Genomic DNA, 11,009 nt, shown 5'->3' with positions numbered 1-11,009 from the left:
TCTCTCTCTCTCTCTCTCTCTCTCTCTCTCTCTCTCTCTCTCTCTCTCTCACACACACACACACACACACACACACTTATACACATGAATCATGATTAATTTCATGACACTGAAAAGGACTTTGTTCCACCTAAGTATAAAAAGTAGAAAATGTGTGTTTCAAATGGTATACACCAAAATTTCAAGAAAATAAAGAATTCATAAAGAACAAAACACTTCTAGACCTTCTCAAACTTTGGGGTCCCTTTCACAGGGATCGTATGCCAAAAATCCCAAATATCTGATATTTATATTTATACTACAATTCATAACAGTAGCAAAATTATGGTTATGAAGTAGCATGAGGAAGTTTTTTTTTACTTATTCACTTTTCATCCTGCTCACTGCCCCCTCCCCCAATTCTTCCCCCTCCCTCATCCTCTTCTCCAAGGTATCTGCCCACCCTGGCACATCAAGTCTCTGTGAGACTAGGTGCTTCCTCTCCCACTGAGGCCAGGCAAGGCAGCCCAGCTAGAAGAACCTATCCCATGGACAGGCAAAATCTGTTGGGATAGCCCCCTCCATTTGCTCAGGACCCACAGAAGGTCAAGCTATACATCTGCTATATTTGTGTGGGGAGGCCTCCAGTCAGTGAATGTTCTTTAGCTGGTGGTTCAGACTCTGAGACCCCCAAGGATCTAGGTTAGTTGACTCTGTTGGTCTTCTTGTGGAGTTCCTATCGTGTTTGGGGCCACAATTCCTGTTCTTTCATGTCCTCAGGCTCCACCCACTGTTTGACAGTAGGTGTTTGTATCTATCTGAGTCAACTGCTGGATGGAACATCTCAGAGGACAGCTTTGCTAGACTCCTGTCTGCAAGCATAACAGAGCATCCTTAGTAATGTCAGGGATTGGTGCTTACCCATGGGATGGATCTCAAGTTGGATCTCAGTTATTGGTTGGCCATTCCCTCAGTCTCTACTCTACCCCCTGTTCCTTCATTTCTTGTAGACAGGATAAATTTTGAGTCAAAGGTTTTGTGGGTGGGTTGGTATTCCTATTGCTCCACTGGGTTTTCTGCTTCACTATAGTAGCTTCTTCATGTTCCATATTCCCAATGCTGTGAATCACAGAAAAGGTTGCCCCCATTAATTCTTGGGCACCCCCTTATCACACGCCTCTGTCTTGTCTTGGAGATATCCTCTACCTCCCCATCCTCATCAGTTGTAGATTTCCATTCATCTCTCTTGTCCCTCCCCATACCTGATCCTGAATCCCCCCATTCCCTTCATCATCCCCACTTCTACCCAGTTCCCTCCCTTCATCTGCCCCTTATGACTATGTTATTCCCTCTTCTAAGTGAGATTCAAGCATCCTCATTTGTGCCTTCCTTCTTGTTTAGCTTCTTTGGGTCTGTGGAGTATAGCATGGGTATCCTGTATTGTATGGCTAATATCCACTTATAAGTGAGTACATACCATGCATATCCTTTTGGAACTGGGTTACCTCACTCAGGATGATATTCTCAAGATCCATCCGTTTGCCTGCAAAATTCATGATGTCTTTGTTTTTAATAGCTGAGTAGTATTCTATTGTGTAGGTGTACCACATTTTCTTTATCCATTATTCAGTTGAGGGACATCTAGGTTGTTCCTGTTTCTGGATATTACGAATAAATCTGCTATGAACATAGTTGAGCATGTATCTTTATGGGATGGTGGAGCATCTTTTGGGTATATGCACAGGAGTGATATATCTAGGTCTTGAGGTAGATCAATTCCCAGTTTTCTGAGAAATGGCTAAATTGATTTCTGAAGTGTTTTTGCAAGTTTAGAATCCACTTGACAGCAGAAGCTATCTCTTGAGTTTTTGATCTTAGCCATTCTAACCAGTATAAGCTGGAACCTCAGAGTTGTTTTGATTTGCATTTCTGTGATGACTAAGAACTTTGAACATTTAAGTGCTTCTTGGCCATTCGAGTTTGCATGAGGAGCTATTTTAAAGGCAGCATTCAGAAGGTGGAGAACTACTGCTCTAGACCCTTTTTTGCTGTGACTCACCAGATGTTGGTTCCTGTTTTAATTAGTTACTAACAGTCTCATCCTATTTTATAAAATATGTTCCAAAAATATCTGAATGAATACTGAAATACAAAGGGAAGAATCTATGAGCAATTGTAGATTCACAATTACATTGGACATTTAGAGCTGAGCTCTGCTCATAATTTGATGTACAAACTGAATAAGCAGACACAGGTTTAGGGGCAAACTCCCATCACAATGCAAGGTGTCCACCTCTTTGTGGGGTCCAGGCAAGGGAATTACACAATTTTCTTGGTCTGCTATGTCCATAAGTTCATGGGCCTGGTTTGCCTGATAGGATTTTAATATGCATGTGTGGCCTGCAGCCACAGTTCACCTTGAAAATTAAAAGGCATCAGTCTCTTTATTCCAGAAATAAAATCATTATCAGTATGTGTCATGTTGGGGGTACGGACGTGGTCAGTCATGTGCCCACCCATGGCACAGTCATCTTCTGTCCTTAAAATGTCAATCAAAAGCCGGTTGTGGTGGCACACGCCTTTAATTCCAGCACTCCGGAGGCAGAGGCAGGCAGATTTCTGAGTTCAAGGCCAGCCTGGTCTGCAAAGTGAGTTCCAGGACAGCCAGGACTATACAGAGAAACCCTGTCTCAAAAAACCACACACACAAAAAAAGCCAATCAAAAGCTGCTCATAGAATGGAATCTCTTCGGATAAGGCATGGTTGTAAGATCTACATTTTTTTTTTTTTTTACACAACGTGAAATAGCTTGGGGGTGGGGTAAAAATCTGGTCCCAACAAATACTTTGCCCTCACTTCTTCTGTTTATATTTCTTGAGCTCTTGCTTCTCCAAGCATTGTGAGTGTACCTCACAAGACTCTGATGAACAGCTCCAGAGCCTTTCCCTCAAGGGGCTCCCCTAGGCTACCAACTTCAAAGGTTTGGAATAATGCAAATACCCTCAATAGAAAAAAAATCATATTGAATCAATTAGTCTACAATGATTCATGAGATACTTCCTGATCTTGCAGTAATCAAGGTCATATTATGAGCACCATTTATCATGGAATAAGCAGAGTCTTGCTGTTCTAGCTAATAAGATCCAATTTGGGAGGCTGCAGCAGAGAAAACACTGGCTTTAGCACATTTCACTTTATAACAGAATTTCAGAGCCAAGGACACAAGAGGACAAGGGCTTTCAGAGCTGTTCCAGAGAAAGGAATGGACCATTCCCTTCTAAATAGGAAAGTGGTTCATATCCAACAGAATGTGAGAGCCTCTTGTTCAAAGCAAGATATCAACTTTGCTAAGTGTCAGGTTCAAAGTCAGCCCCCCAAATGGCAATACTTTTTAAATGTCTTAAATGATGACCAGGGCCAGCATAGGCAGGACTGTCCCTGACTGAGTAAATGAAAGGATTACTGTTGTGTAAACAAAAACCTAAACATTTCTCATGAATCTCATGAGGCAAGGTTTCAGTTTAGGAAAGCCGCCACTTCCTCTCTCTGCCCCCAATAGCCAACTACCTCACGCTAAGGGCATCTAGGTCCTGATTAAGCCAAACAGCCTGCATCAGCTCAAAGGCTAACTCCCAGGTTGCCCTGCCTTGTCCCACCACTACCATCCCAATAAAATTGGCTTTTCCTGCCAGGTGCAACCTGGAAGTTTTTGTCCTCCAATAACCTGTATTTCTACCCATAGGGTGACCTAGGTTGGTGGGTTCACTGCACCTTGACTACTGACATTTGGTGCTGAAACCCAAGAGGGATGCTTAGGCCCTCTAAATCCCCATCCTTACTATAACAGACCCAAACTGCTGACTTTGTCCTCCTGGATACAGATCATTTGCCTCTTCTGACTTCTGCCACCTACCATATTTGACTCCAAATTTAGAGTCCATCTCTTCAACCGCTTTTCTCTTCTACCTTCTCAACTCACCTATCTCTCCTCACAGACTCGGGTCAGTGTGCTTCTGGAACTACCTTCTCTGTCTCTCTCTGCTCACTCAGCAAAGTCATTCTGGTAGGTTAGGCAGCCTCCCCACACCCTTTGGGCACCCCATCAATGGGAAGAGGATGCCTGTTCACTGAGATACTAGACATCTCTTTGATTCCCTTGAATGTAGACTCCGTCCTACAACACTTACTCCTTACTGTGTTGCTTTCTAGGTGTCTCCCTTCGTATTGAAACGCTCCTTCTGGGGAGACTTCTTTTAATATCCCCCAATACCTGGATCTGGAAGGAAACTTTCTCAAATCTCTCCTACCTCCTCTTGACTCTGCTACTGGGAATTCTTTATTGCTGCTCTTTCTTCAAGGGAGTCTTCCTCCTCCCTCTAACCAACCAAGGGTCTTCCCATTCAGAATCAGACCTCTTGACTCCTCGGGCCTGCCTTCTCCAATCTCTTTAACTTCTTTGACTTAGGGATACCATTAAGCCATCTAATTTCTTACTGCAATATGACTTGGCCACAAAACAAGCTCAACCATCAGACTCAATGGCCAGAAAATGGCACATTCAGTTTCTAAATTCTCATGAATTCAGACAACATCTGCCACTGCACAAGCAATAATCTGAAATATCTTATCTCTAAGCCTTCTTTGCTTTCCACTCTTGTCCTTCCCTCTGATCACTGGGCTTAATCTTAAGGAGATCCAAATGTCTTTTGAGTATGGATAGTATTGGAAAATTGTCATGTGATTTTTATGCTAATTGAAAAGCTGGATATGGAGATGGGATTTGGCCTGCCAAATTTGTCTAAAATTTTCCTCCAAAGACTCTATCCTAGGTCCTGCTGGTCCCCTAGTTCCATAAAAGGGAAAACAACAGAACAGACTAGGAAAATGACACTACATGCTTAAGAACAGCTAAGAGCCTTTACCAGTGTCTGACAAATACAGAGGAGGATGCTCTCAGCCACCCATTGGACTGAGCACAGGATCCCCAATGGAGGAGCTAGAGAAAGGACCCAAGGAGCTAAAGGGGTTTGTAGCCCTGTAGGAGGAACAACAATATGAACCAACCAGTACCTCCAGAGCTCCCAGGGACTAAACCAAAGAGTACATGTGGAGGGACTCATAGCTCCAGCTGCATATGTAGCAGAGGATGGCCTTGTCAGTCATCAAAGGGAGGAGAGGCCCTTGGTCCTGTGAAGGCTCTATGCCCCAGTGTAGGGGGATGCCAGGGCCAGGAAGTGGAAGTGGGTGGGTTGGTGAGCAAGGAGGGAGGAGGAGATTTTTGGAGAGGAAACTAGGGAAGGGGATAACATTTGAAATGTAAATAAAGAAAGTAATTTTTTTCAAAAAAAAAGAACAACTAAGAGGTAAACTATTTCCAGTAGAAGTTACTATTGCTTATTTCACAATACATAAAAATTTTTAATCAAGAAAGTTTAATGTATAAAACTAAAATGGCTAAATATAATCATAGATGTTTAAATTTTTGAATATCCTTCCCTCATTTTCTTGGTTTGGTTTGCTAAAATGTTCCTTCATTCAAGGTTATCAATATCTTTGAAGATTTTGCTGAAATGTAAAGTTTCTTTATTTCAGGATTTATAAGGCCTGTGGGAGATGGATTCTTTTATTATTTTATTCTATTCTATTTTATTTTGAATCTGTAAAATCCCAAAAAGAAAATGTTAGCTTAAAACTTATAACAGAAAAGGATTGAACGTTAGACGCTCTGTGTATAGGTGATCCTACTTCACTACAGGATGAAACTTGGATATCTGATGTAACTTGTATTCAACCCTTGGTTAGAAAAGTGGTTTTTGTTTGTTTCGTTTGTTTGTTTGAATAAGGAGGCAACAACAGAAACTCAGGATGTTTTGTTTTATTTTGTTTTCTCTAGACTAAGGAAGCTACAGCCGTTAAAATAGTTTGAATAAGAATAGATACTGTGTGATGACTTTTGTCCTAAAAGTAAAAAATAACAGATGAGTATGAAACCACAAATAGGTGTATGGAAAATCAGACTTACCAACAACATATGCTTGATGATTAAGATTTATAAACTCCCAAGGTTATAGTGTCTATTCAGGCTAACCATATGCTTGATGATTAAGATTTATAAATTCCTAAGGTTATAATGGTTTATTCAGGCTAACCATATACTTGATGATTAAGGTATATAAATTCCTATGGTTTTAATGTCTATTCAGGCTAACAAGGATATAATGTCTATTCAGTCTAACAGAAACTGGTCTACAGACATATGTCTAACTGTGTATGCCCGTGGTAAGCATAGGTATGCTTAGCTATTTGTAGAAACTGAGTTATATAATACACTGTGAAATTTTATAAAAGTATGCTATAAAGAGATTGGAGAAATGAGGTTCCTAGTCACTCTATCAACTGTATTTATGGCCTAAGAATCTTCAATGCAAAAATTATAAATTTTAAGGCTCAAACTTATCAGGGATAAGAAATTCTAAACCTCTAAAAGTTACTCACTTACTGTAAACTGTTGAAGATAAGATATACAGTAGTGGCCAGTCATCTTACAAATAGTCAAAAATTTGAATGTGCTCAGAACTATGTTTACTGTCATGCTACACACAAATGCAATTTATTTACCGGGATAAGCTTTAACGGAGGGGTCCGTTTATATCTCCCATTAAACTGTCTTCTGTATCTACTGTCAAAGCTAAGCCTAAAGCAAGTAATTGGAAACAAGTTTAAGGTAAACTTGAAGCTTGTACAGTGTAAATTAATATTTAAAATCAGATATATTAAAAGACCAGGCTATGGTATTCAAACGCTCCAGAAATATCTGTTGAACATGGCATTTAAGGTGAGGGTAGAGTAGGGAAAGTCTTCCCATGATAGACAGTCTCTGGCAGCCAGCAGACTGAGGCAACCTTCAAAGAAGGCAGGCACCAACGACTCCACCTGGAACCTGCTTCAAATGTGGTGACATTAGTCACTGATTGAAGAACTGTACTTCATCTCAGCTGCTGCCACGACCTTGCACAAACTGTGGACAGGCTGGACACTGGAGGGTCAACTGCCCCCTTTACCTTGTCAAGGTAAATCAACCCCCCAATTTTTGTCTTTACAGGAAAATTTCATGAATCTTCTGGACTTGGCAGCTGAAGACAGATGCTGTCCTGGAACTTCAGCCCCCAAGAAAACCATCAATATTACCACACAGGATCCTGGGATAACTGTACTGACAGAGGTTACTTGATCCATACTTCATGCTTACTCTGGTAAGATGTGTCTTTCCCGGATCTCTATGATGAGTGTTGACAGCTAGCCCCTGTGTATCCCAAGCCTGTCTTCATCAGACAGTTTAGCTGCTCTGCCATCTGCTGCTATGGAAACAGGCAGGTCTCAGCCAGCATCTCCCTGAAGGCTGCCAAGTCAGTCCATTCATAGCTAAAACACTTTGGCTTTTTGATAACTTTGGGTGTAAAGGATGGACATGTTGCTTGCTGCTGATACACTTGAGAACCTTAACAAAAAGTTTAAATAAAATGAGCCTCCTAAATAGAAAAAAAAAAATCTCTGAAATGGAGGCTCAATTACCTGCCAGCATAAATTGGTTAGTAAGCAATTCAATGGAGCTTTCCAACAGGCTCACCAACTTTATCCAAGAGTTTGAAATACAGGAGGAAATAAAATCCCCAATTGGTAGAAGTTGTAATGGAGGTTAAATGGTAAAATATTTTCAGGTGGAAAGGTGAAAGGTTTATACAAATTATGGTAAAAATTAAGGTGGCTGGATATTTCCAGAGTGAAAGGCAAAATAGGTTTATACAATTTGTGATGGTCTGAGGAAGTGATTTAAGATATGTTAAAAATGAGACTTAGTATGATATATTAAAATCGCAAAGTTCAAGATAGAATCCATAATGTTAAATCTCAGTTTAGATCAATATGGTTGTCATGTAATTCATCTACTTTTAGTAATAGGTATAAGTACTGGCTACTAAAAATTTTTTTAAAAAAGATTAAAATCATAGTCACAGGCTCAAAAAAGCTTAGATTTCCTTTGTTCATTTTAAACTTGTTTACATTTGTGCCGATAGTTTTTCAGGTTTTAATTTTGCTGTGGCTCAAAACCAGGAGCCTGCTCAAGCTGTTTGTAGACATGTATTAACTGCTGCCTCTACAACAATGATTTCAATATGGCTTAAAACAAACAATGATCCTACTAATATATCTAAAATGTTTATCTTCTTTGTTAATTTTTTGACATTCACATCTCCCGTGGCATTCTCTCTAACCCCTAAGAACAAGTTCTAACATGTCACCTCTCTAGAGGCTGTGAGACCTGCAAGAATGAAGTCAGTAAACAAGTCAGACTTAAGTCTCACACTATAGCCAACTTTATTCTGAGCATCAGACAATTTATACTGAGGGCTAAGAAGAATCCCGCGAGAAAAGTTCTCATGAGTTCAAGCTGTGTACAATCACAAGGATGAGTGCTACATGGTAAAAATGTCTTTTCATGGAGGCATATAAGCATCTAATTGAATAAAAAGTGCAAGCACTACTGAATAATCCGAAGTACACTCACTCCTACCTGCTATCCCTGGAAAGAACACAAAACACATTCCAAGAACAATTCCATATTTTGAAGAAGTTGAAATCACAAGACTTGTCTTGTTTTCTTGGAGTTTTCTCACAAGCACTCAGATTTCTCATACAATCTCTATTACTGGCCATCGCTGACCAAGCTCTATTGATGCATAGATACATCAACCCACAGCCCAAGGAATCCCATTCTATTTTGCTTTACTTAACTGGCAGACACCATCCAGGAGTCAGCTTATGTGCTGTAACTTCTAAAACCAGCTCGCCTTCATCTTTCTAGTTTTAGTACTCCCACAAAACTGAGAGCCCTCAACTTGCTGACCACTGAAAGGGTCTTTCTTTTGCTTCTTCCTCAGTGAAGTGTATTGCTACTATATGAACCAATTCAGCTCTGTGGAAGAGAGAATAGAAGGCTTACATGAGCTGACACTGAGCGACCCTCTTACTTCATGGAGAATCCGTTCCTAAATTTGGGAGAGAACAGAAGCACATCAGCATTGACTGAGCCCCTATTTTGTTGCAACATCATTTCAGCATGCTATAAAAATTTCTCCTGGTTCTTGCCAAGGGTACAGCAATGCTGTATATGTCTTAAAATTCTCATTTGTAGAGGTAAATTCAAAGTGGTCCTGACAAGCTTCCTTTACATCTCTCCAGGATTGAGTTATAAGTCAATGTTGGAGTGCAAGATCATCTGAATTTATTTTGATGACTATGTTTAACTGTTATAAGAGAAAGGAGAATTGTCAGCTCACGTGGTTTAACTTCCTTTAAGAGATATGTATGCATATACACATTTATACATGTATGTATACATATAATTCATATACATATATATGTATATGAATATATAAGCACTTATATCTCTATATAGTGTGTAATTTTCTGTAAATATAAAATGATATGACTCCTTGAGGTTTTACCAAAATCACAAGACTGTGACTCTTCAATACAGTCCTTCATGTTGTGATGACGCACAGCAACAAAGTTATTTTTGCTGCTACTTCATAACTGTAATTTTGCTAGTCTTATGAATCATAATGTAAATATCTGTGTTTTCTGATGGTCTTTGGTGACCCCCGTGAAAGAGTTGTTTGACTGCCAAAAGGGTCATGACTTTAGAGTAAGGTACAGGTTTCTACTCTGTACATATATATGTTAGATTTTAAGCTTTTATTTTGACATTAGAAATTTTAACAAGTAGGAAACTTTAAAAATAAGAATTTCATGAAAGATCTGTATAAATATAATGCATCATAGTATTTATATAAATACATTTATTTTAAAGTGTTTACATGTAAAAATGTGTTTCGTACATTAGATGTGTTCAAAAATAAATCACACATGTGCATTCCATATTCTTTGGCTCTTTTAGCTCCTATGTTGAGTCTTTCTGCTTCTGACTCTGTCCTTGTTAGAAATAGGAGCCCTCAATTAACATTACAAGTTTTCATTCAATTTTCCATTAGTACCATGAGCTACCAAAGCATATCTTTCTAGCTCCTATGGGAACTTTCTACTGGACTCACACTTGGTCACAAGCAGTGAAGAATTTGTGGCACTATTGCATTATTTCTTCTGACGATCAGTGTCACCTGCCCAGCCAGCCTCATCTTCACCTGGGTATCTCTTATCTCTTTACCAGATCTGCTTTTAGAAGGGTGGGAATACCTTCATATGTACTGGTGTGTTTAGAAGGGTGGGAATACCTTCATATGTACTGGCTTGTCTGGGCAGTTATCAAAATGGGTACTGTTAGTCTCAGTTCTCCTGTCATTTCCAAGAACACTCTATTACAGTTGCTGGGAAGAAGGTTCTTATAGAATTGTCATCTCCAAACTAGGTTATAAATTAGCCCTGGATGGGAGAGGATCTACCCCCCAATGGGAGATGAGTGCACGTCTCCATACCTGGTCTACTGAAGACAATGGAAAGCACATGGCAGAACAGAAGGGGACAATTGATTTAATTATGAAACGTCTCGGCAGGCTCGTGTATTTGAAAGTTCAATTCTCAGACGGTCTGCTTAGGGACCTTCATAGCACCGTTCACCTTGTGGACTAGCTAGCTGAAGTGTGTGGCTGAGGTAGGCCTGGAAGATGATTTCTGGTTCTGGTTCTACTCTTCCCTTCCTGGTCCACAAAGATATGAACCATCCATACCACTAGTTCCTATTTCCCTGGACCTAGGCCATCTTACCATTTTGTCATCTCTCCCATGACAGACATGAAACAAACAGAAGAAAACCTTCTCTTACAAGTTGCTTCATCTGGGTATTTTGTCACAGTGGTAAGGAAAGTAAGGGATAATTTTTTCTGAAGTCATTCCCATCTCAACTCTACCCCCTTCCTAGCCCCACAGGCCTATATAGATTTTCAGGGAAGCATGGAAGTGGGCAAAGCTTAGAGAAGATAGAATAGATAGGAGAAAACCTGGCTAGTCAAGG

This window comes from Mus pahari, chromosome 8 (genome assembly GCF_900095145.1).
Source record: "Mus pahari chromosome 8, PAHARI_EIJ_v1.1, whole genome shotgun sequence".
NCBI classification, from domain to species: domain Eukaryota; kingdom Metazoa; phylum Chordata; class Mammalia; order Rodentia; family Muridae; genus Mus; species Mus pahari.
This window is presented reverse-complemented; position numbering follows the sequence as displayed.